At 34.5% G+C, this 26,315-nt stretch overlaps 11 non-coding genes across 11 annotated transcripts; all 11 read left to right on the top strand.

Annotated features, from left to right (window-relative positions):
* The first annotated feature begins 626 nt into the window (after positions 1–626).
* LOC129957867 (U5 spliceosomal RNA) lies at positions 627–742 on the top strand. The gene has a single exon (XR_008782967.1). It is a non-coding gene; the product is annotated as a U5 spliceosomal RNA (small nuclear RNA).
* A 2,503-nt stretch (positions 743–3,245) lies between these two features.
* Positions 3,246–3,456, top strand: LOC129957839 (small nucleolar RNA U3). Its single transcript, XR_008782941.1, has one exon. It is a non-coding gene; the product is annotated as a small nucleolar RNA U3 (small nucleolar RNA).
* Positions 3,457–4,118: 662 nt separating this feature from the next.
* On the top strand, positions 4,119–4,234 carry LOC129957866 (U5 spliceosomal RNA). The gene has a single exon (XR_008782966.1). It is a non-coding gene; the product is annotated as a U5 spliceosomal RNA (small nuclear RNA).
* A 2,504-nt stretch (positions 4,235–6,738) lies between these two features.
* Positions 6,739–6,949, top strand: LOC129957840 (small nucleolar RNA U3). The gene has a single exon (XR_008782942.1). It is a non-coding gene; the product is annotated as a small nucleolar RNA U3 (small nucleolar RNA).
* Positions 6,950–7,611: 662 nt separating this feature from the next.
* Positions 7,612–7,727, top strand: LOC129957864 (U5 spliceosomal RNA). Its single transcript, XR_008782964.1, has one exon. It is a non-coding gene; the product is annotated as a U5 spliceosomal RNA (small nuclear RNA).
* Positions 7,728–10,231: 2,504 nt separating this feature from the next.
* LOC129957844 (small nucleolar RNA U3) lies at positions 10,232–10,442 on the top strand. The gene has a single exon (XR_008782946.1). It is a non-coding gene; the product is annotated as a small nucleolar RNA U3 (small nucleolar RNA).
* A 662-nt stretch (positions 10,443–11,104) lies between these two features.
* On the top strand, positions 11,105–11,220 carry LOC129957902 (U5 spliceosomal RNA). Its single transcript, XR_008783003.1, has one exon. It is a non-coding gene; the product is annotated as a U5 spliceosomal RNA (small nuclear RNA).
* A 2,504-nt stretch (positions 11,221–13,724) lies between these two features.
* Positions 13,725–13,935, top strand: LOC129957843 (small nucleolar RNA U3). Its single transcript, XR_008782945.1, has one exon. It is a non-coding gene; the product is annotated as a small nucleolar RNA U3 (small nucleolar RNA).
* Positions 13,936–14,597: 662 nt separating this feature from the next.
* Positions 14,598–14,713, top strand: LOC129957901 (U5 spliceosomal RNA). Its single transcript, XR_008783002.1, has one exon. It is a non-coding gene; the product is annotated as a U5 spliceosomal RNA (small nuclear RNA).
* Positions 14,714–17,215: 2,502 nt separating this feature from the next.
* On the top strand, positions 17,216–17,426 carry LOC129957853 (small nucleolar RNA U3). Its single transcript, XR_008782955.1, has one exon. It is a non-coding gene; the product is annotated as a small nucleolar RNA U3 (small nucleolar RNA).
* A 668-nt stretch (positions 17,427–18,094) lies between these two features.
* Positions 18,095–18,208, top strand: LOC129957918 (U5 spliceosomal RNA). The gene has a single exon (XR_008783018.1). It is a non-coding gene; the product is annotated as a U5 spliceosomal RNA (small nuclear RNA).
* Positions 18,209–26,315: the final 8,107 nt, after the last annotated feature.

The raw sequence follows: 26,315 nt of genomic DNA, 5'->3' as shown, positions 1-26,315 counted from the left end.
CGTATTTCATATCGTCGGATTTCAATTTTTTTCTATTAGCTACTTACGAAAATTCTTTTCGTTTTATGCAAATCGCACTAATACTTGATGGATACAGTTTATAGATTCCGACAAGAAATTAAATGCCTTATTTATGTGACTGTAGCTCGCTTTTATTGCACTAGAATCTCTTGGTAATCGATTTGAGGTGAAGTAAGACTTCACTTTGTAAATATTCAGACATTTGATGCTCTTAATTTTAAGACATTTATTTGTTTATTAATAAATGTCCAGAAGTTTGGCCATTAGATATCTAGCTTTCCAACAAGGAAAGAGGCAAAGCCATAACAGATTTAGTGTTAACCAGGGTGCAAGCCTGCTACATTGCACCCCACTTTAAGACATAATTTTAATGAGAAGCTTTAAAAACAATTCACTGATCTGTTAGTGCATTGATTATGAACCCTCTACTCCGCAAAAAGATAAATATCCACAGGACTTTACAAAATTTTATTTTTAACACAAAGAGATTCTCTAGACCAAAATATTTTAAGGATGAAACTAAACCTCCATTCCATGTGCAGAAAAAGTACCACTATTAAAATTATTTACAAGTGTATATAGAATTTGGAAAACTCTCTGTTTGTATGCTCTGGTTTCTCTTCAATATCGTGCTAATCTTTCGCCTTTTACTAAAGATTACCGTGGAGAGGAACAATTTAATGAGCCTCATCCAATTTTTGGAATCCCGCTTCGGTGGGATTATATTACAAAAAGCAGAAACATACGGATATCGCCATTGCGACTGTTTCAAGCGATCGCAGCGACCCCTAGTGGCAGCTTAAGCGATCATCTTCCAACTCCCCTTGCAGGGAAAAGGCTTATTTCTTCTGCTGCTTTCGTTGCGCTTTTTAATTTTCTTTTATAATTTCACTGCAAAACATATCCTTGTTCTACTTTAAGAAGAAAAAGTAGGCGCAATTTTTGAAAAGAAGTGTTGCGGTTTAAATGAGACTCTTAAAACATTGTTATTCAACACTCCTCGAAATAAAATAAAAAAATTGCGATTAAAAGCCTTTCCAAGACTGATGTTTTAAATCCATGCAAGAATTTGTATTTTCTTAATTGTTTGAGATCCCTTCCGAATTCTCGTAATTTAACTTGCAGAACGGTAAACGTAGCGAAACGGTGCTGAAATATGAACTTATTTGAAATTGTGGTTATCAGCATGCTAAGCTTACTGTAAGACTTCTATTAGAAAAATTATTGATTACAAACCTTTGTTCTGATTTGAATGCATGCAAAATTTTACATTTTCTTAATTGTTCAATTTCTATTGCTTACGATTTCTCTTAGTTTATAATGAAAGGGCGCAAAAAAATAAATAAAGCATTTTATACTTTGGCTATTAGCATATTGTACGAAATTGCGTTGGTGAATGAAAAGCATAAGCGGACTGTAAAAATGCGTTTAATTTTATGCGTGCGTAACGAGACAATTTTAGAACTGTTCTGAGATATTACATGGTTGCCAGGTTGGCGTAGTTACAAAGTGCGCTAAAGGCGTGATTTTACAAGTACGGAACAACCCGCCTGGCGTTGAAATATGCATATGTTTCAATATAAAAAAAAATTGTATATAAAGTTACATCACTAATTTTGACACATAAGAGTAAAAAACAAACAAATAACATAATAATAATTTGCATAATAAATACAATTAGCGTAATTAAACAAATACAAATGAACGTTTCAATTCAAATGAAAATTATCTACAATAGGTAAAATGCAAATTTTAGAAGTAGGTCTTCTAAAATTTCCTTTTGCAGTGCGTATATCTGCTACTCTGACATCACCATCTGAGCCTGAAATTACTTTAATGATTCGACCTAAAGGCCATTGGTAAGTTGGAAGTTGAATGTCCTTTATTAGAACGTAGCATGCCAGGAGTTAAATTTTGTTTTTTAAGCAGCCACTTTGAGCGCTGTTGTAAATGGCTCATATAACTGTTTTGCCAATGTCTCCAAACAGTTTGCACTAACTTTTGAATTCGTTGCCATCGATTGAGAAGACTGTCTTTTTTGTCGATGAAGTTAGGTTCTGTGACAGAATTGATATGTTTTCCTGCGAGGAAATAGCCTGGAGCTAATACTTGCATTTTGTCAGAATCAGTTGATAGAGGAGAGAGGGGTCGCAAATTGAGGATGCCCTCAATCTGAGTAATTACTGTTAAAAACTCTTCGAGCGTTAGTCTTGCAGGACCTACCATTCTCCTAAAATGATATTAAAAAGCCTTCACGCCAGCCTCCCAAAGACCGCCGAAATTGGGAGTCCTAGGGGGCAAAAATTTCCATCTGATACCTTCGGAGGAAAGCATATTCGAAACGTCTTCGCTACCTATCATTAATTTGTATATGCATTCAATCTCTGCAGAAGCACCTACAAAGTTAGTAGCATTATCGCTAAAAATTGTGGAGCTTTTGCCACGCCGCGAAAAAATTCTTAATAGCGTTGCGATTAGAGCTTCATAGTTAAATCCGGGACAAACTCTATGTGTCCAGCTTTGGTTGCGATACATACAAATAAAGCAACATATATTTTCTGAAGAGTACCTTTTCTTTGCTCCTTAAATTTAATTTCGAACGGCTCGCATAAATCTATCCTTACATTTAAAAATGCTGAACTAGGTGTAACTCTATCTGCTGGAAGGTCTCCCATAATTTGATTCGCGATAACGAGCTTGTTTCGGAAGCATTTAACACATTCGTGAACGACTTTGCGCGCAGCATTTCTGCCACCAATTGGCCAATATTTTAAACGAACAGTATTTAGAAGGGTTTGAGGGCCTACATGACAGTTTCGTTTTCGATAATACTGAAAAATAAGTGTAACTAATTTATTTCCCCCTGGCAGAACAATTGGATGTTACTGATTAAAATTTAAATTAGAATGCGCAAGTCTGCCATCTACTCTAATGAGTCATCGGATGGCTCTATGAAGGGATTAAGAAATCTTGGCTTCACTCCATATGATAGAAATATGTTAAAGCATAAATATTTATATAGCACATTCTCTTTTCCTATTGAAAAAAAAAAAAAAACTTTTGATTTAGTTTTTAAAAAACCGTTTCTTTGATTTGCAACACTTTGTAAAGCAAAAAGAAAAAGAAATAATAATACCATTGTAAATCCATTTACACCAAATTAGCTACCACTTTAAAAATAGGAGATGGTTGCTATAAGAATTTTTTCTCTTCTGATTGTAACAAGGATCATACTTCATAGGATCATTTCTATAGTATGATTAGAGGTTCACTCACCGAACCTCGCAGAAAACCCAACCACGATGATGTGAGATGGGGTTTCTTCCTGAGCGTGAAAGTGGCTCTTTGGTGCTCTTTGGAGTGTCGAGCAGCCGTTGATGATCGCACTCTCTGGCCATTGCGGCTGGGAGATGGAAGGAACTCGATCTGAGTGGTTCCCAATATTAACAACAAGATCAGAAGCTTTCAATACGTATTTCATATCGTCGGATTTCAATTTTTTTCTATTAGCTACTTACGAAAATTCTTTTCGTTTTATGCAAATCGCACTAATACTTGATGGATACAGTTTATAGATTCCGACAAGAAATTAAATGCCTTATTTATGTGACTGTAGCTCGCTTTTATTGCACTAGAATCTCTTGGTAATCGATTTGAGGTGAAGTAAGACTTCACTTTGTAAATATTCAGACATTTGATGCTCTTAATTTTAAGACATTTATTTGTTTATTAATAAATGTCCAGAAGTTTGGCCATTAGATATCTAGCTTTCCAACAAGGAAAGAGGCAAAGCCATAACAGATTTAGTGTTAACCAGGGTGCAAGCCTGCTACATTGCACCCCACTTTAAGACATAATTTTAATGAGAAGCTTTAAAAACAATTCACTGATCTGTTAGTGCATTGATTATGAACCCTCTACTCCGCAAAAAGATAAATATCCACAGGACTTTACAAAATTTTATTTTTAACACAAAGAGATTCTCTAGACCAAAATATTTTAAGGATGAAACTAAACCTCCATTCCATGTGCAGAAAAAGTACCACTATTAAAATTATTTACAAGTGTATATAGAATTTGGAAAACTCTCTGTTTGTATGCTCTGGTTTCTCTTCAATATCGTGCTAATCTTTCGCCTTTTACTAAAGATTACCGTGGAGAGGAACAATTTAATGAGCCTCATCCAATTTTTGGAATCCCGCTTCGGTGGGATTATATTACAAAAAGCAGAAACATACGGATATCGCCATTGCGACTGTTTCAAGCGATCGCAGCGACCCCTAGTGGCAGCTTAAGCGATCATCTTCCAACTCCCCTTGCAGGGAAAAGGCTTATTTCTTCTGCTGCTTTCGTTGCGCTTTTTAATTTTCTTTTATAATTTCACTGCAAAACATATCCTTGTTCTACTTTAAGAAGAAAAAGTAGGCGCAATTTTTGAAAAGAAGTGTTGCGGTTTAAATGAGACTCTTAAAACATTGTTATTCAACACTCCTCGAAATAAAATAAAAAAATTGCGATTAAAAGCCTTTCCAAGACTGATGTTTTAAATCCATGCAAGAATTTGTATTTTCTTAATTGTTTGAGATCCCTTCCGAATTCTCGTAATTTAACTTGCAGAACGGTAAACGTAGCGAAACGGTGCTGAAATATGAACTTATTTGAAATTGTGGTTATCAGCATGCTAAGCTTACTGTAAGACTTCTATTAGAAAAATTATTGATTACAAACCTTTGTTCTGATTTGAATGCATGCAAAATTTTACATTTTCTTAATTGTTCAATTTCTATTGCTTACGATTTCTCTTAGTTTATAATGAAAGGGCGCAAAAAAATAAATAAAGCATTTTATACTTTGGCTATTAGCATATTGTACGAAATTGCGTTGGTGAATGAAAAGCATAAGCGGACTGTAAAAATGCGTTTAATTTTATGCGTGCGTAACGAGACAATTTTAGAACTGTTCTGAGATATTACATGGTTGCCAGGTTGGCGTAGTTACAAAGTGCGCTAAAGGCGTGATTTTACAAGTACGGAACAACCCGCCTGGCGTTGAAATATGCATATGTTTCAATATAAAAAAAAATTGTATATAAAGTTACATCACTAATTTTGACACATAAGAGTAAAAAACAAACAAATAACATAATAATAATTTGCATAATAAATACAATTAGCGTAATTAAACAAATACAAATGAACGTTTCAATTCAAATGAAAATTATCTACAATAGGTAAAATGCAAATTTTAGAAGTAGGTCTTCTAAAATTTCCTTTTGCAGTGCGTATATCTGCTACTCTGACATCACCATCTGAGCCTGAAATTACTTTAATGATTCGACCTAAAGGCCATTGGTAAGTTGGAAGTTGAATGTCCTTTATTAGAACGTAGCATGCCAGGAGTTAAATTTTGTTTTTTAAGCAGCCACTTTGAGCGCTGTTGTAAATGGCTCATATAACTGTTTTGCCAATGTCTCCAAACAGTTTGCACTAACTTTTGAATTCGTTGCCATCGATTGAGAAGACTGTCTTTTTTGTCGATGAAGTTAGGTTCTGTGACAGAATTGATATGTTTTCCTGCGAGGAAATAGCCTGGAGCTAATACTTGCATTTTGTCAGAATCAGTTGATAGAGGAGAGAGGGGTCGCAAATTGAGGATGCCCTCAATCTGAGTAATTACTGTTAAAAACTCTTCGAGCGTTAGTCTTGCAGGACCTACCATTCTCCTAAAATGATATTAAAAAGCCTTCACGCCAGCCTCCCAAAGACCGCCGAAATTGGGAGTCCTAGGGGGCAAAAATTTCCATCTGATACCTTCGGAGGAAAGCATATTCGAAACGTCTTCGCTACCTATCATTAATTTGTATATGCATTCAATCTCTGCAGAAGCACCTACAAAGTTAGTAGCATTATCGCTAAAAATTGTGGAGCTTTTGCCACGCCGCGAAAAAATTCTTAATAGCGTTGCGATTAGAGCTTCATAGTTAAATCCGGGACAAACTCTATGTGTCCAGCTTTGGTTGCGATACATACAAATAAAGCAACATATATTTTCTGAAGAGTACCTTTTCTTTGCTCCTTAAATTTAATTTCGAACGGCTCGCATAAATCTATCCTTACATTTAAAAATGCTGAACTAGGTGTAACTCTATCTGCTGGAAGGTCTCCCATAATTTGATTCGCGATAACGAGCTTGTTTCGGAAGCATTTAACACATTCGTGAACGACTTTGCGCGCAGCATTTCTGCCACCAATTGGCCAATATTTTAAACGAACAGTATTTAGAAGGGTTTGAGGGCCTACATGACAGTTTCGTTTTCGATAATACTGAAAAATAAGTGTAACTAATTTATTTCCCCCTGGCAGAACAATTGGATGTTACTGATTAAAATTTAAATTAGAATGCGCAAGTCTGCCATCTACTCTAATGAGTCATCGGATGGCTCTATGAAGGGATTAAGAAATCTTGGCTTCACTCCATATGATAGAAATATGTTAAAGCATAAATATTTATATAGCACATTCTCTTTTCCTATTGAAAAAAAAAAAAAAAACTTTTGATTTAGTTTTTAAAAAACCGTTTCTTTGATTTGCAACACTTTGTAAAGCAAAAAGAAAAAGAAATAATAATACCATTGTAAATCCATTTACACCAAATTAGCTACCACTTTAAAAATAGGAGATGGTTGCTATAAGAATTTTTTCTCTTCTGATTGTAACTAAGATCATACTTCATAGGATCATTTCTATAGTATGATTAGAGGTTCACTCACCGAACCTCGCAGAAAACCCAACCACGATGATGTGAGATGGGGTTTCTTCCTGAGCGTGAAAGTGGCTCTTTGGTGCTCTTTGGAGTGTCGAGCAGCCGTTGATGATCGCACTCTCTGGTCATTGCGGCTGGGAGATGGAAGGAACTCGATCTGAGTGGTTCCCAATATTAACAACAAGATCAGAAGCTTTCAATACGTATTTCATATCGTCGGATTTCAATTTTTTTCTATTAGCTACTTACGAAAATTCTTTTCGTTTTATGCAAATCGCACTAATACTTGATGGATACAGTTTATAGATTCCGACAAGAAATTAAATGCCTTATTTATGTGACTGTAGCTCGCTTTTATTGCACTAGAATCTCTTGGTAATCGATTTGAGGTGAAGTAAGACTTCACTTTGTAAATATTCAGACATTTGATGCTCTTAATTTTAAGACATTTATTTGTTTATTAATAAATGTGCAGAAGTTTGGCCATTAGATATCTAGCTTTCCAACAAGGAAAGAGGCAAAGCCATAACAGATTTAGTGTTAACCAGGGTGCAAGCCTGCTACATTGCACCCCACTTTAAGACATAATTTTAATGAGAAGCTTTAAAAACAATTCACTGATCTGTTAGTGCATTGATTATGAACCCTCTACTCCGCAAAAAGATAAATATCCACAGGACTTTACAAAATTTTATTTTTAACACAAAGAGATTCTCTAGACCAAAATATTTTAAGGATGAAACTAAACCTCCATTCCATGTGCAGAAAAAGTACCACTATTAAAATTATTTACAAGTGTATATAGAATTTGGAAAACTCTCTGTTTGTATGCTCTGGTTTCTCTTCAATATCGTGCTAATCTTTCGCCTTTTACTAAAGATTACCGTGGAGAGGAACAATTTAATGAGCCTCATCCAATTTTTGGAATCCCGCTTCGGTGGGATTATATTACAAAAAGCAGAAACATACGGATATCGCCATTGCGACTGTTTCAAGCGATCGCAGCGACCCCTAGTGGCAGCTTAAGCGATCATCTTCCAACTCCCCTTGCAGGGAAAAGGCTTATTTCTTCTGCTGCTTTCGTTGCGCTTTTTAATTTTCTTTTATAATTTCACTGCAAAACATATCCTTGTTCTACTTTAAGAAGAAAAAGTAGGCGCAATTTTTGAAAAGAAGTGTTGCGGTTTAAATGAGACTCTTAAAACATTGTTATTCAACACTCCTCGAAATAAAATAAAAAAATTGCGATTAAAAGCCTTTCCAAGACTGATGTTTTAAATCCATGCAAGAATTTGTATTTTCTTAATTGTTTGAGATCCCTTCCGAATTCTCGTAATTTAACTTGCAGAACGGTAAACGTAGCGAAACGGTGCTGAAATATGAACTTATTTGAAATTGTGGTTATCAGCATGCTAAGCTTACTGTAAGACTTCTATTAGAAAAATTATTGATTACAAACCTTTGTTCTGATTTGAATGCATGCAAAATTTTACATTTTCTTAATTGTTCAATTTCTATTGCTTACGATTTCTCTTAGTTTATAATGAAAGGGCGCAAAAAAATAAATAAAGCATTTTATACTTTGGCTATTAGCATATTGTACGAAATTGCGTTGGTGAATGAAAAGCATAAGCGGACTGTAAAAATGCGTTTAATTTTATGCGTGCGTAACGAGACAATTTTAGAACTGTTCTGAGATATTACATGGTTGCCAGGTTGGCGTAGTTACAAAGTGCGCTAAAGGCGTGATTTTACAAGTACGGAACAACCCGCCTGGCGTTGAAATATGCATATGTTTCAATATAAAAAAAAATTGTATATAAAGTTACATCACTAATTTTGACACATAAGAGTAAAAAACAAACAAATAACATAATAATAATTTGCATAATAAATACAATTAGCGTAATTAAACAAATACAAATGAACGTTTCAATTCAAATGAAAATTATCTACAATAGGTAAAATGCAAATTTTAGAAGTAGGTCTTCTAAAATTTCCTTTTGCAGTGCGTATATCTGCTACTCTGACATCACCATCTGAGCCTGAAATTACTTTAATGATTCGACCTAAAGGCCATTGGTAAGTTGGAAGTTGAATGTCCTTTATTAGAACGTAGCATGCCAGGAGTTAAATTTTGTTTTTTAAGCAGCCACTTTGAGCGCTGTTGTAAATGGCTCATATAACTGTTTTGCCAATGTCTCCAAACAGTTTGCACTAACTTTTGAATTCGTTGCCATCGATTGAGAAGACTGTCTTTTTTGTCGATGAAGTTAGGTTCTGTGACAGAATTGATATGTTTTCCTGCGAGGAAATAGCCTGGAGCTAATACTTGCATTTTGTCAGAATCAGTTGATAGAGGAGAGAGGGGTCGCAAATTGAGGATGCCCTCAATCTGAGTAATTACTGTTAAAAACTCTTCGAGCGTTAGTCTTGCAGGACCTACCATTCTCCTAAAATGATATTAAAAAGCCTTCACGCCAGCCTCCCAAAGACCGCCGAAATTGGGAGTCCTAGGGGGCAAAAATTTCCATCTGATACCTTCGGAGGAAAGCATATTCGAAACGTCTTCGCTACCTATCATTAATTTGTATATGCATTCAATCTCTGCAGAAGCACCTACAAAGTTAGTAGCATTATCGCTAAAAATTGTGGAGCTTTTGCCACGCCGCGAAAAAATTCTTAATAGCGTTGCGATTAGAGCTTCATAGTTAAATCCGGGACAAACTCTATGTGTCCAGCTTTGGTTGCGATACATACAAATAAAGCAACATATATTTTCTGAAGAGTACCTTTTCTTTGCTCCTTAAATTTAATTTCGAACGGCTCGCATAAATCTATCCTTACATTTAAAAATGCTGAACTAGGTGTAACTCTATCTGCTGGAAGGTCTCCCATAATTTGATTCGCGATAACGAGCTTGTTTCGGAAGCATTTAACACATTCGTGAACGACTTTGCGCGCAGCATTTCTGCCACCAATTGGCCAATATTTTAAACGAACAGTATTTAGAAGGGTTTGAGGGCCTACATGACAGTTTCGTTTTCGATAATACTGAAAAATAAGTGTAACTAATTTATTTCCCCCTGGCAGAACAATTGGATGTTACTGATTAAAATTTAAATTAGAATGCGCAAGTCTGCCATCTACTCTAATGAGTCATCGGATGGCTCTATGAAGGGATTAAGAAATCTTGGCTTCACTCCATATGATAGAAATATGTTAAAGCATAAATATTTATATAGCACATTCTCTTTTCCTATTGAAAAAAAAAAAAAAAACTTTTGATTTAGTTTTTAAAAAACCGTTTCTTTGATTTGCAACACTTTGTAAAGCAAAAAGAAAAAGAAATAATAATACCATTGTAAATCCATTTACACCAAATTAGCTACCACTTTAAAAATAGGAGATGGTTGCTATAAGAATTTTTTCTCTTCTGATTGTAACTAAGATCATACTTCATAGGATCATTTCTATAGTATGATTAGAGGTTCACTCACCGAACCTCGCAGAAAACCCAACCACGATGATGTGAGATGGGGTTTCTTCCTGAGCGTGAAAGTGGTTCTTTGGTGCTCTTTGGAGTGTCGAGCAGCCGTTGATGATCGCACTCTCTGGCCATTGCGGCTGGGAGATGGAAGGAACTCGATCTGAGTGGTTCCCAATATTAACAACAAGATCAGAAGCTTTCAATACGTATTTCATATCGTCGGATTTCAATTTTTTTCTATTAGCTACTTACGAAAATTCTTTTCGTTTTATGCAAATCGCACTAATACTTGATGGATACAGTTTATAGATTCCGACAAGAAATTAAATGCCTTATTTATGTGACTGTAGCTCGCTTTTATTGCACTAGAATCTCTTGGTAATCGATTTGAGGTGAAGTAAGACTTCACTTTGTAAATATTCAGACATTTGATGCTCTTAATTTTAAGACATTTATTTGTTTATTAATAAATGTCCAGAAGTTTGGCCATTAGATATCTAGCTTTCCAACAAGGAAAGAGGCAAAGCCATAACAGATTTAGTGTTAACCAGGGTGCAAGCCTGCTACATTGCACCCCACTTTAAGACATAATTTTAATGAGAAGCTTTAAAAACAATTCACTGATCTGTTAGTGCATTGATTATGAACCCTCTACTCCGCAAAAAGATAAATATCCACAGGACTTTACAAAATTTTATTTTTAACACAAAGAGATTCTCTAGACCAAAATATTTTAAGGATGAAACTAAACCTCCATTCCATGTGCAGAAAAAGTACCACTATTAAAATTATTTACAAGTGTATATAGAATTTGGAAAACTCTCTGTTTGTATGCTCTGGTTTCTCTTCAATATCGTGCTAATCTTTCGCCTTTTACTAAAGATTACCGTGGAGAGGAACAATTTAATGAGCCTCATCTAATTTTTGGAATCCCGCTTCGGTGGGATTATATTACAAAAAGCAGAAACATACGGATATCGCCATTGCGACTGTTTCAAGCGATCGCAGCGACCCCTAGTGGCAGCTTAAGCGATCATCTTCCAACTCCCCTTGCAGGGAAAAGGCTTATTTCTTCTGCTGCTTTCGTTGCGCTTTTTAATTTTCTTTTATAATTTCACTGCAAAACATATCCTTGTTCTACTTTAAGAAGAAAAAGTAGGCGCAATTTTTGAAAAGAAGTGTTGCGGTTTAAATGAGACTCTTAAAACATTGTTATTCAACACTCCTCGAAATAAAATAAAAAAATTGCGATTAAAAGCCTTTCCAAGACTGATGTTTTAAATCCATGCAAGAATTTGTATTTTCTTAATTGTTTGAGATCCCTTCCGAATTCTCGTAATTTAACTTGCAGAACGGTAAACGTAGCGAAACGGTGCTGAAATATGAACTTATTTGAAATTGTGGTTATCAGCATGCTAAGCTTACTGTAAGACTTCTATTAGAAAAATTATTGATTACAAACCTTTGTTCTGATTTGAATGCATGCAAAATTTTACATTTTCTTAATTGTTCAATTTCTATTGCTTACGATTTCTCTTAGTTTATAATGAAAGGGCGCAAAAAAATAAATAAAGCATTTTATACTTTGGCTATTAGCATATTGTACGAAATTGCGTTGGTGAATGAAAAGCATAAGCGGACTGTAAAAATGCGTTTAATTTTATGCGTGCGTAACGAGACAATTTTAGAACTGTTCTGAGATATTACATGGTTGCCAGGTTGGCGTAGTTACAAAGTGCGCTAAAGGCGTGATTTTACAAGTACGGAACAACCCGCCTGGCGTTGAAATATGCATATGTTTCAATATAAAAAAAAATTGTATATAAAGTTACATCACTAATTTTGACACATAAGAGTAAAAAACAAACAAATAACATAATAATAATTTGCATAATAAATACAATTAGCGTAATTAAACAAATACAAATGAACGTTTCAATTCAAATGAAAATTATCTACAATAGGTAAAATGCAAATTTTAGAAGTAGGTCTTCTAAAATTTCCTTTTGCAGTGCGTATATCTGCTACTCTGACATCACCATCTGAGCCTGAAATTACTTTAATGATTCGACCTAAAGGCCATTGGTAAGTTGGAAGTTGAATGTCCTTTATTAGAACGTAGCATGCCAGGAGTTAAATTTTGTTTTTTAAGCAGCCACTTTGAGCGCTGTTGTAAATGGCTCATATAACTGTTTTGCCAATGTCTCCAAACAGTTTGCACTAACTTTTGAATTCGTTGCCATCGATTGAGAAGACTGTCTTTTTTGTCGATGAAGTTAGGTTCTGTGACAGAATTGATATGTTTTCCTGCGAGGAAATAGCCTGGAGCTAATACTTGCATTTTGTCAGAATCAGTTGATAGAGGAGAGAGGGGTCGCAAATTGAGGATGCCCTCAATCTGAGTAATTACTGTTAAAAACTCTTCGAGCGTTAGTCTTGCAGGACCTACCATTCTCCTAAAATGATATTAAAAAGCCTTCACGCCAGCCTCCCAAAGACCGCCGAAATTGGGAGTCCTAGGGGGCAAAAATTTCCATCTGATACCTTCGGAGGAAAGCATATTCGAAACGTCTTCGCTACCTATCATTAATTTGTATATGCATTCAATCTCTGCAGAAGCACCTACAAAGTTAGTAGCATTATCGCTAAAAATTGTGGAGCTTTTGCCACGCCGCGAAAAAATTCTTAATAGCGTTGCGATTAGAGCTTCATAGTTAAATCCGGGACAAACTCTATGTGTCCAGCTTTGGTTGCGATACATACAAATAAAGCAACATATATTTTCTGAAGAGTACCTTTTCTTTGCTCCTTAAATTTAATTTCGAACGGCTCGCATAAATCTATCCTTACATTTAAAAATGCTGAACTAGGTGTAACTCTATCTGCTGGAAGGTCTCCCATAATTTGATTCGCGATAACGAGCTTGTTTCGGAAGCATTTAACACATTCGTGAACGACTTTGCGCGCAGCATTTCTGCCACCAATTGGCCAATATTTTAAACGAACAGTATTTAGAAGGGTTTGAGGGCCTACATGACAGTTTCGTTTTCGATAATACTGAAAAATAAGTGTAACTAATTTATTTCCCCCTGGCAGAACAATTGGATGTTACTGATTAAAATTTAAATTAGAATGCGCAAGTCTGCCATCTACTCTAATGAGTCATCGGATGGCTCTATGAAGGGATTAAGAAATCTTGGCTTCACTCCATATGATAGAAATATGTTAAAGCATAAATATTTATATAGCACATTCTCTTTTCCTATTGAAAAAAAAAAAAAAAACTTTTGATTTAGTTTTTAAAAAACCGTTTCTTTGATTTGCAACACTTTGTAAAGCAAAAAGAAAAAGAAATAATAATACCATTGTAAATCCATTTACACCAAATTAGCTACCACTTTAAAAATAGGAGATGGTTGCTATAAGAATTTTTTCTCTTCTGATTGTAACTAAGATCATACTTCATAGGATCATTTCTATAGTATGATTAGAGGTTCACTCACCGAACCTCGCAGAAAACCCAACCACGATGATGTGAGATGGGGTTTCTTCCTGAGCGTGAAAGTGGTTCTTTGGTGCTCTTTGGAGTGTCGAGCAGCCGTTGATGATCGCACTCTCTGGCCATTGCGGCTGGGAGATGGAAGGAACTCGATCTGAGTGGTTCCCAATATTAACAACAAGATCAGAAGCTTTCAATACGTATTTCATATCGTCGGATTTCAATTTTTTTCTATTAGCTACTTACGAAAATTCTTTTCGTTTTATGCAAATCGCACTAATACTTGATGGATACAGTTTATAGATTCCGACAAGAAATTAAATGCCTTATTTATGTGACTGTAGCTCGCTTTTATTGCACTAGAATCTCTTGGTAATCGATTTGAGGTGAAGTAAGACTTCACTTTGTAAATATTCAGACATTTGATGCTCTTAATTTTAAGACATTTATTTGTTTATTAATAAATGTCCAGAAGTTTGGCCATTAGATATCTAGCTTTCCAACAAGGAAAGAGGCAAAGCCATAACAGATTTAGTGTTAACCAGGGTGCAAGCCTGCTACATTGCACCCCACTTTAAGACATAATTTTAATGAGAAGCTTTAAAAACAATTCACTGATCTGTTAGTGCATTGATTATGAACCCTCTACTCCGCAAAAAGATAAATATCCACAGGACTTTACAAAATTTTATTTTTAACACAAAGAGATTCTCTAGACCAAAATATTTTAAGGATGAAACTAAACCTCCATTCCATGTGCAGAAAAAGTACCACTATTAAAATTATTTACAAGTGTATATAGAATTTGGAAAACTCTCTGTTTGTATGCTCTGGTTTCTCTTCAATATCGTGCTAATCTTTCGCCTTTTACTAAAGATTACCGTGGAGAGGAACAATTTAATGAGCCTCATCTAATTTTTGGAATCCCGCTTCGGTGGGATTATATTACAAAAAGCAGAAACATACGGATATCGCCATTGCGACTGTTTCAAGCGATCGCAGCGACCCCTAGTGGCAGCTTAAGCGATCATCTTCCAACTCCCCTTGCAGGGAAAAGGCTTATTTCTTCTGCTGCTTTCGTTGCGCTTTTTAATTTTCTTTTATAATTTCACTGCAAAACATATCCTTGTTCTACTTTAAGAAGAAAAAGTAGGCGCAATTTTTGAAAAGAAGTGTTGCGGTTTAAATGAGACTCTTAAAACATTGTTATTCAACACTCCTCGAAATAAAATAAAAAAATTGCGATTAAAAGCCTTTCCAAGACTGATGTTTTAAATCCATGCAAGAATTTGTATTTTCTTAATTGTTTGAGATCCCTTCCGAATTCTCGTAATTTAACTTGCAGAACGGTAAACGTAGCGAAACGGTGCTGAAATATGAACTTATTTGAAATTGTGGTTATCAGCATGCTAAGCTTACTGTAAGACTTCTATTAGAAAAATTATTGATTACAAACCTTTGTTCTGATTTGAATGCATGCAAAATTTTACATTTTCTTAATTGTTCAATTTCTATTGCTTACGATTTCTCTTAGTTTATAATGAAAGGGCGCAAAAAAATAAATAAAGCATTTTATACTTTGGCTATTAGCATATTGTACGAAATTGCGTTGGTGAATGAAAAGCATAAGCGGACTGTAAAAATGCGTTTAATTTTATGCGTGCGTAACGAGACAATTTTAGAACTGTTCTGAGATATTACATGGTTGCCAGGTTGGCGTAGTTACAAAGTGCGCTAAAGGCGTGATTTTACAAGTACGGAACAACCCGCCTGGCGTTGAAATATGCATATGTTTCAATATAAAAAAAAATTGTATATAAAGTTACATCACTAATTTTGACACATAAGAGTAAAAAACAAACAAATAACATAATAATAATTTGCATAATAAATACAATTAGCGTAATTAAACAAATACAAATGAACGTTTCAATTCAAATGAAAATTATCTACAATAGGTAAAATGCAAATTTTAGAAGTAGGTCTTCTAAAATTTCCTTTTGCAGTGCGTATATCTGCTACTCTGACATCACCATCTGAGCCTGAAATTACTTTAATGATTCGACCTAAAGGCCATTGGTAAGTTGGAAGTTGAATGTCCTTTATTAGAACGTAGCATGCCAGGAGTTAAATTTTGTTTTTTAAGCAGCCACTTTGAGCGCTGTTGTAAATGGCTCATATAACTGTTTTGCCAATGTCTCCAAACAGTTTGCACTAACTTTTGAATTCGTTGCCATCGATTGAGAAGACTGTCTTTTTTGTCGATGAAGTTAGGTTCTGTGACAGAATTGATATGTTTTCCTGCGAGGAAATAGCCTGGAGCTAATACTTGCATTTTGTCAGAATCAGTTGATAGAGGAGAGAGGGGTCGCAAATTGAGGATGCCCTCAATCTGAGTAATTACTGTTAAAAACTCTTCGAGCGTTAGTCTTGCAGGACCTACCATTCTCCTAAAATGATATTAAAAAGCCTTCACGCCAGCCTCCCAAAGACCGCCGAAATTGGGAGTCCTAGGGGGCAAAAATTTCCATCTGATACCTTCGGAGGAAAGCATATTCGAAACGTCTTCGCTACCTATCATTAATTTGTATATGCATTCAATCTCTGCAGAAGCACCTACAAAGTTAGTAGCATTATCGCTAAAAATTGTGGAGCTTTTGCCACGCCGCGAAAAAATTCTTAATAGCGTTGCGATTAGAGCTTCATAGTTAAATCCGGGACAAACTCTATGTGTCCAGCTTTGGTTGCGATACATACAAATAAAGCAACATATATTTTCTGAAGAGTACCTTTTCTTTGCTCCTTAAATTTAATTTCGAACGGCTCGCATAAATCTATCCTTACATTTAAAAATGCTGAACTAGGTGTAACTCTATCTGCTGGAAGGTCTCCCATAATTTGATTCGCGATAACGAGCTTGTTTCGGAAGCATTTAACACATTCGTGAACGACTTTGCGCGCAGCATTTCTGCCACCAATTGGCCAATATTTTAAACGAACAGTATTTAGAAGGGTTTGAGGGCCTACATGACAGTTTCGTTTTCGATAATACTGAAAAATAAGTGTAACTAATTTATTTCCCCCTGGCAGAACAATTGGATGTTACTGATTAAAATTTAAATTAGAATGCGCAAGTCTGCCATCTACTCTAATGAGTCATCGGATGGCTCTATGAAGGGATTAAGAAATCTTGGCTTCACTCCATATGATAGAAATATGTTAAAGCATAAATATTTATATAGCACATTCTCTTTTCCTGTTGAAAAAAAAAAAAAACTTTTGATTTAGTTTTTAAAAAACCATTTCTTTGATTTGCAACATTTTGTAAAGCAAAAAGAAAAAGAAATAATAATACCATTGTAAATCCATTTACACCAAATTAGCTACCACTTTAAAAATAGGAGATGGTTGCTATAAGAATTTTTTCTCTTCTGATTGTAACTAAGATAATACTTCATAGGATCATTTCTATAGTATGATTAGAAGTTCACTCACCGAACCTCGCAGAAAACCCAATCACGATGATGTGAGATGGGGTTTCTTCCTGAGCGTGAAAGTGGCTCTTTGGTGCTCTTCGGAGTGTCGAGCAGCCGTTGATGATCGCACTCTCTGGCCATTGCGGCTGGGAGATGGAAGGAACTCGATCTGAGTGGTTCCCAATATTAACAACAAGATCAGAAGCTTTCAATACGTATTTCATATCGTCGGATTTCAATTTTTTTCTATTAGCTACTTACGAAAATTCTTTTCGTTTATGCAAATCGCACTAATACTTGATGGATACAGTTTATAGATTCCGACAAGAAATTAAATGCCTTATTTATGTGACTGTAGCTCGCTTTTATTGCACTAGAATGTCTTGGTAATCGATTTGAGGTGAAGTAAGACTTCACTTTGTAAATATTCGGACATTTGATGCTCTTAATTTTAAGACATTTATTTGTTTATTAATAAATGTCCAGAAGTTTGGCCATGACGCCATTAGATATCTAGCTTTCCAACAAGGAAAGAGGCAAAGCCATAACAGATTTAGTGTTAACCAGGGTGCAAGCCTGCTACATTGCACCCCACTTTAAGACATAATTTTAATGAGAAGCTTTAAAAACAATTCACTGATCTGTTAGTGCATTGATTATGAACCCTCTACTCCGCAAAAAGATAAATATCCACAGGACTTTACAAAATTTTATTTTTAACACAAAGAGATTGTCTAGACCAAAATATTTTAAGGATGAAACTAAACCTCCATTCCATGTGCAGAAAAAGTACCACTATTAAAATTATTTACAAGTGTATATAGAATTTGGAAAACTCTTGTTTATATGCTCTGGTTTCTTTTCAATATCGTGCTAATATCGCCTTTTACTAAAGATTACCGTGGAGAGGAACAATTTAATGAGCCTCATCCAATTTTTGGAATCCCGCTTCGGTGGGATTATATTACAAAAAGCAGAAACATACGGATATCGCCATTGCGACTGTTTCAAGCGATCGCAGCGGCCCCTAGTGGCAGCTTAAGCGATCATCTTCCAACTCCCCTTGCAGGGAAAAGGCTTATTACTTCTGCTGCTTTCGTTGCGCTTTTTAATTTTCTTTTATAATTTCACTGCAAAACATATCCTTGTTCTACTTTAAGAAGAAAAAGTAGGCGCAATTTTTGAAAAGAAGTGTTGCGGTTTAAATGAGACTCTTAAAACATTGTTATTCAACACTCCTCGAAATAAAAAAAAATTGCGATTAAAAGCCTTTCCAAGACTGATGTTTTAAATCCATGCAAGAATTTGTATTTTCTTAATTGTTTGAGATCCCTTCCGAATTCTCGTAATTTAACTTGCAGAACGGTAAACGTAGCGAAACGGTGCTGAAATATGAACTTATTTGAAATTGTGGTTATCAGCATGCTAAGCTTACTGTAAGACTTCTATTAGAAAAATTATTGATTACAAACCTTTGTGCTGATTTGAATGCATGCAAAATTTTACATTTTCTTAATTGTTCAATTTCTATTGCTTACGATTTCTCTTAGTTTATAATGAAAGGGTGCAAAAAAATAAATAAAGCATTTTATACTTTGGCTATTAGCATATTGTACGAAATTGCGTTGGTGAATGAAAAGCATAAGCGGACTGTAAAAATGCGTTTAATTTTATGCGTGCTTAACGAGACAATTTTAGAACTGTTCTGAGATATTACATGGTTGCCAGGTTGGCGTAGTTACAAAGTGCGCTAAAGGCGTGATTTTACAAGTACGGAACAACCCGCCTGGCGTTGAAATATGCATATGTTTCAATATAAAAAAAAATTGTATATAAAGTTACATCACTAATTTTGACACATAAGAGTAAAAAACAAACAAATAACATAATAATAATTTGCATAATAAATATAATTAGCGTAATTAAACAAATACAAATGAACGTTTCAATTCAAATGAAAATTATCTACAATAGGTAAAATGCAAATTTTAGAAGTAGGTCTTCTAAAATTTCCTTTTGCAGTGCGTATATCTGCTACTCTGACATCACCATCTGAGCCTGAAATTACTTTAATGATTCGACCTAAAGGCCATTGGTAAGTTGGAAGTTGAATGTCCTTTATTAGAACGTAGCATGCCAGGAGTTAAATTTTGTTTTTTAAGCAGCCACTTTGAGCGCTGTTGTAAATGGCTCATATAACTGTTTTGCCAATGTCTCCAAACAGTTTGCACTAACTTTTGAATTCGTTGCCATCGATTGAGAAGACTGTCTTTTTTGTCGATGAAGTTAGGTTCTGGGATAGAATTGATATGTTTTCCTGCGAGGAAATAGCCTGGAGCTAATACTTGCATTTTGTCAGAATCAGTTGATAGAGGAGAGAGGGGTCGCAAATTGAGGATGCCCTCAATCTGAGTAATTACTGTTAAAAACTCATCGAGCGTTAGTCTTGCAGGACCTACCATTCTCCTAAAATGATATTAAAAAGCCTTCACGCCAGCCTCCCAAAGACCGCCGAAATTGGGAGTCCTAGGGGGCAAAAATTTCCATCTGATACCTTCGGAGGAAAGCATATTCGAAACGTCTTCGCTACCTATCATTAATTTGTATATGCATTCAATCTCTGCAGAAGCACCTACAAAGTTAGTAGCATTATCGCTAAAAATTGTGGAGCTTTTGCCACGCCGCGATAATAAATAAATAAATATGTGGCTTTAAATTCGACCTCCCAAAGGATCGTATGTTGCCTAGTGGTCCGAGTGTCAGCCTGTGAGCAAGTGGTCGCAGGTTCGATCCTCTCTCTCGGAATTCGTTTTAGTTTTACTTTTTTTCATATTATTATTATTTTTTTAAATTTTAAGTATAGAGAAAATTATTATTTTTCTTTTCAAGAATAAAAGTTTAACCAGAGTTTACAAACATTTCAATATTATATTTAAAAATGCTTCCTAAATAAAGAAATTGTACAAACAAAAGTCTCAGTTCGGTCAGAGACTCTGGGCATGCGCAGACTCATTCCTTCTCTTATACACATGGCTTTCATGCATGGATTTGCACCATTATAGAATGAAAATAAATAAATAAACATGTGGCTATAAATTCGACCTCCCAACGGATCGTACTTTGCCTAGTGGTCCGAGTGTCAGCCTGCGAACAAGTGGTCGTAGGTTCGATCCGCGCTCTCACCATTCGTTTTACTTTCACTTTTCATCATCATATTATTATTTTTTTTTTAATTTTAAGTATAGAGAAAATTATTATTTTTCTTTTCAGGAAGTAAAATTTTGAACAGAATTAACAAAGATTTCAATATTATATATAAAAATACTTCCAAAATGAAGAAATTTTACAAATAAAAGTCTCAGTTCGGTCCGAGACTCTGGGCATGCGCAGACTCATTCCTTCTCTTATACACATAGATTTCATGCATGGATTTGCACCATTATAGAATGAAAATAAATAAATAAACATGTGGCTTTAAATTCGACCTCCCAACGGATTGTATGTTGCCTAGTGGTCCGAGTGTCAGCCTGTGAACAAGTGGTCGCAGGTTCGATCCTCTCTCTCGGAATTCGTTTTAGTTTTACTTTTCTTCATATTATTATTATTTTTTTTTAATTTTAAGTATACAGAAAATTATTATTTTTCTTTTCAGGAAGTAAAATTTTGAACAGAATTAACAAAGATTTCAATATTATATATAAAAATACTTGCAAAATAAAGAAATTGTACAAATAAAAGTCTCAGTTCGGTCAGAGACTCTGGGCATGCGCAGACTCATTCCTTCTCTTATACACATGGCTTTCATGCATGGATTTGCACCATTATAGAATGAAAATAAATAAATAAACATTTGGCTTTAAATTCGAACTCCCAACGGATCGTATGTTGCCTAGAGGTCCGAGTGTCAGCCTGTGAACAAGTGGTCGCAGGTTCGATCCTCTCTCTCCGCATTCATTTTAGTTTTACTTTTCTTCATATTATTATTATTATTTTTTTAATTTTAAGTATAGAGAAAATTATTATTTTTCTTTTCAAGAATAAAAGTTTAACCAAAGTTTACAAACATTTCAATATTATATTTAAAATTACTTCCAAAATAAAGAAATTGTACAAACAAAAGTCTCAGTTCGGTCAGAGACTCTGGGCATGCGCAGACTCATTCCTTCTCTTATACACATGGCTTTCATGCATGGATTTGCACAAGTATAGAATGAAAATAAATAAATAAACATGTGGCTTTAAATTCGACCTCCCAACGGATCGTATGTTGCCTAGTGGTCCGAGTGTCAGCCTGTGAACAAGTGGTCGCAGGTTGGATCCTCTCTCTCGGAATTCGTTTTAGTTTTTTTTTTTTCATATTATTATTATTCTTTTAAATTTTAAGTATAGAGAAAATTATTATTTTTCTTTTCAAGAATAAAAGTTTAACCAGAGTTTACAAACATTTCAATATTATATTTAAAAATACTTCCAAAATAAAGAAATTGTACAAATAAAAGTCTCAGTTCGGTCAGAGACTCTGGGCATGCGCAGACTGAATGAAAATAAATAAATAAACATGTGGCTTTAAATTCGACCTCCCAACGGATCGTATGTTGCCTAGTGGTCCGAGTGTCAGCCTGCGAACAAGTGGTCGTAGGTTCGATCCGCGCTCTCACCATTCGTTTTACTTTCACTTTTCATCATATTATTATTATTATTATTTTAATTTTAAGTATAGAGAAAATTATTATTTTTCTTTTCAGGAAGTAAAATTTTGAACAGAATTAACAAAGATTTCAATATTATAAATAAAAATACTTCCAAAATAAAGAAATTGTACAAATAAAAGTCTCAGTTCGGTCAGAGACTCTGGGCATGCGTAGACTCATTCCTTCTCTTATACACATGGCTTTCATGCATGGATTTGCACAATTATAGAATGAAAATAAATAAATAAACATGTGGCTTTAAATTCGACCTCCAAACGGATCGTATGTTGCCTAGTGGTCCGAGTGTCAGCCTGCGAACAAGTGGTCGTAGGTTCGATCCACGCTCTCTCCATTCGTTTTACTTTCACTTTTCATCATATTATTATTATTTTTAATTTTAAGTATAGAGAAAATTATTATTTTTTTTTCAGGAAGTAAAATTTTGAACAGAATTAACAAAGATTTCAATATTATATTTAAAAATACTTCCAAAATAAAGAAATTATACAAATAAAAGTCTCAGTTCGGTCAGAGACTCTGGGCATGCGTAGACTCATTCCTTCTCTTATACACATGGCTTTCATGCATGGATTTGCACCATTATAGAATGAAAATAAATAAATAAACATGTGGCTTTAAATTCGACCTCCCAACGGATCGTATGTTGCCTAGTGGTCCGAGTGTCAGCCTGTGAACAAGTGGTCGCAGGTTCGATCCTCTCTCTCGGAATTCGTTTTAGTTTTTTTTTTTTTTCATATTATTATTATTTTTTAAAATTTTAAGTATAGAGAAAATTATTATTTTTCTTTTCAAGAATAAAAGTTTAACCAGAGTTTACAAACATTTCAATATTATATTTAAAAATACTTCCAAAATAAAGAAATTGTACAAACAAAAGTCTCAGTTCGGTCAGAGACTCTGGGCATGCGTAGACTCATTCCTTCTCTTATACACATGGCTTTCATGCATGGATTTGCACCATTATAGAATGAAAATAAATAAATAAACATGTGGCTTTAAATTCGACCTACCAACGGATCGTATGTTGCCTAGTGGTCCGAGTGTCAGCCTGTGAACAAGTGGTCGCAGGTTCGATCCTCTCTCTCCGCATTCGTTTCAGTTTTACTTTTCTTCATATTATTATTATTATTTTTTTAATTTTAAGTATAGAGAAAATTATTATTTTTTTTCCAAGAATAAAAGTTTAACCAGAGTTTACAAACATTTGAATATTATATTTAAAATTACTTCCAAAATAAAGAAATTGTACAAAAAAAAGTCTCAGTTCGGTCCGAGACTCTGGGCATGCGCAGACTCATTCCTTATCTTATACACATGGCTTTCATGCATGGATTTGCACCATTATAGAATGAAAATAAATAAATAAACATGGGGCTTTAAATTCGACCTCCCAACGGATCGTATGTTGCCTAGTGGTCCGAGTGTCAGCCTGTGAACAAGTGGTCGTAGGTTCGATCCGCGCTCTCACAATTTGTTTTACTTTTACTTTTCATCATCATATTATTATTTTTTTTTAATTTTAAGTATACAGAAAATTATTATTTTTCTCTTCAGGAAGTAAAATTTTGAACAGAATTAACAAAGATTTCAATATTATATATAAAAATACTTGCAAAATAAAGAAATTGTACAAATAAAAGTCTCAGTTCGGTCCTAGACTCTGGGCATGCGCAGACTCATTCCTTCTCTTATACACATGGCTTTCATGCATGGATTTGCACCATTATAGAATGAAAATAAATAAATAAACATGTGGCTTTAAATTCGACCTCCCAACGGATCGTATGTTGCCTAGTGGTCCGAGTGTCAGCCTGCGAACAAGTGGTCGTAGGTTCGATCCGCGCTCTCACCATTCGTTTTACTTTCACTTTTCATCATATTATTATTATTATTATTTTAATTTTAAGTATAGAGAAAATTATTATTTTTCTTTTCAGGAAGTAAAATTTTGAACAGAATTAACAAAGATTTCAATATTATAAATAAAAATACTTCCAAAATAAAGAAATTGTACAAATAAAAGTCTCAGTTCGGTCAGAGACTCTGGGCATGCGTAGACTCATTCCTTCTCTTATACACATGGCTTTCATGCATGGATTTGCACCATTATAGAATGAAAATAAATAAATAAACATGTGGCTTTAAATTCGACCTCCCAACGGATCGTATGTTGCCTAGTGGTCCGAGTGTCAGCCTGTGAACAAGTGGTCGTAGGTTCGATCCGCGCTCTCACAATTTGTTTTACTTTTACTTTTCATCATCATATTATTATTTTTTTTTAATTTTAAGTATACAGAAAATTATTATTTTTCTTTTCAGGAAGTAAAATTTTGAACAGAATTAACAAAGATTTCAATATTGTATATAAAAATACTTGCAAAATAAAGAAATTGTACAAATAAAAGTCTCAGTTCGGTCAGAGACTCTGGGCATGCGCAGACTCATTCCTTCTCTTATACACATGGCTTTCATGCATGGATTTGCACCATTATAGAATGAAAATAAATAAATAAACATGTGGCTTTAAATTCGACCTCCCAACGGATCGTATGTTGCCTAGTGGTCCGAGTGTCAGCCTGCGAACAAGTGGCCGTAGGTTCGATCCGCGCTCTCAGTATTCGTTTTACTTTCACTTTTCATCATATTATTATTCTTTTAATTTTAAGTATAGAGAAAATTATTATTTGTCTTTTCAGGAAGTAAAATTTTGAACAGAATTAACAAAGATTTCAATATTATATATAAAAATACTTCCAAAATAAAGAAATTGTACAAAAAAAAGTCTCAGTTCGGTCAGAGACTCTGGGCATGCGCAGACTCATTCCTTATCTTATACACATGGCTTTCATGCATGGATTTGCACCATTATAGAATGAAAATAAATAAATAAACACGTGGCTTTAAAATCGACCTCCCAACGGATCGTATGTTGCCTAGTGGTCCGAGTGTCCGCCTGTGAACAAGTGGTCGTAGGTTCGATCAGCGCTCTCACAATTTGTTTTACTTTTACTTTTCATCATCATATTATTATTTTTTTTTAATTTTAAGTATACAGAAAATTATTATTTTTCTTTTCAGGAAGTAAAATTTTGAACAGAATTAACAAAGATTTCAATATTATATATAAAAATACTTGCAAAATAAAGAAATTGTACAAATAAAAGTCTCAGTTCGGTCAGAGACTCTGGGCATGCGCAGACTCATTCCTTCTCTTATACACATGGCTTTCATGCATGGATTTGCACCATTATAGAATGAAAATAAATAAATAAACATGTGGCTTTAAATTCGACCTCCCAACGGATCGTATGTTGCCTAGTGGTCCGAGTGTCAGCCTGCGAACACGTGGTCGTAGGTTCGATCCGCGCTCTCACCATTCGTTTTACTTTCACTTTTCATCATATTATTATTATTATTATTTTAATTTTAAGTATAGAGAAAATTATTATTTTTCTTTTCAGGAAGTAAAATTTTGAACAGAATTAACAAAGATTTCAATATTATAAATAAAAATACTTCCAAAATAAAGAAATTGTACAAATAAAAGTCTCAGTTCGGTCAGAGACTCTGGGCATGCGCAGACTCATTCCTTCTCTTATACACATGGCTTTCATGCATGGATTTGCACAATTATAGAATGAAAATAAATAAATAAACATGTGGCTTTAAATTCGACCTCCCAACGGATCGTATGTTGCCTAGTGGTCCGAGTGTCAGCCTGCGAACAAGTGGTCGTAGGTTCGATCCACGCTCTCTCCATTCGTTTTACTTTCACTTTTCATCATATTATTATTATTTTTAATTTTAAGTATAGAGAAAATTATTATTTTTTTTCAGTAAGTAAAATTTTGAACAGAATTAACAAAGATTTCAATATTATATTTAAAAATACTTCCAAAATAAAGAAATTGTACAAAAAAAAGTCTCAGTTCGGTCAGAGACTCTGGGCATGCGCAGACTCATTCCTTCTCTTATACACATGGCTTTCCTGCATGGATTTGCACCATTATAGAATGAAAATAAATAAATAAACATGTGGCTTTAAATTCGACCTCCCAACAGATCGTATGTTGCCTAGTGGTCCGAGTGTCACCCTGCGAACAAGTGGCCGTAGGTTCGATCCGCGCTCTCACTATTCGTTTTACTTTCACTTATCATCATATTATTATTCTTTTAATTTTAAGTATAGAGAAAATTATTATTTGTCTTTTCAGGAAGTAAAATTTTGAACAGAATTAACAAAGATTTCAATATTATATATAAAAATACTTCCAAAATAAAGAATTTGTACAAATAAAAGTCTCAGTTCGGTCCGAGACTCTGGGCATGCGCAGACTCATTCCTTCTCTTATACA

The sequence above is a fragment of the Argiope bruennichi genome, chromosome 11, assembly GCF_947563725.1.
Source record: "Argiope bruennichi chromosome 11, qqArgBrue1.1, whole genome shotgun sequence".
NCBI lineage: Eukaryota > Metazoa > Arthropoda > Arachnida > Araneae > Araneidae > Argiope > Argiope bruennichi.
This window is presented reverse-complemented; position numbering and strand designations above follow the sequence as displayed.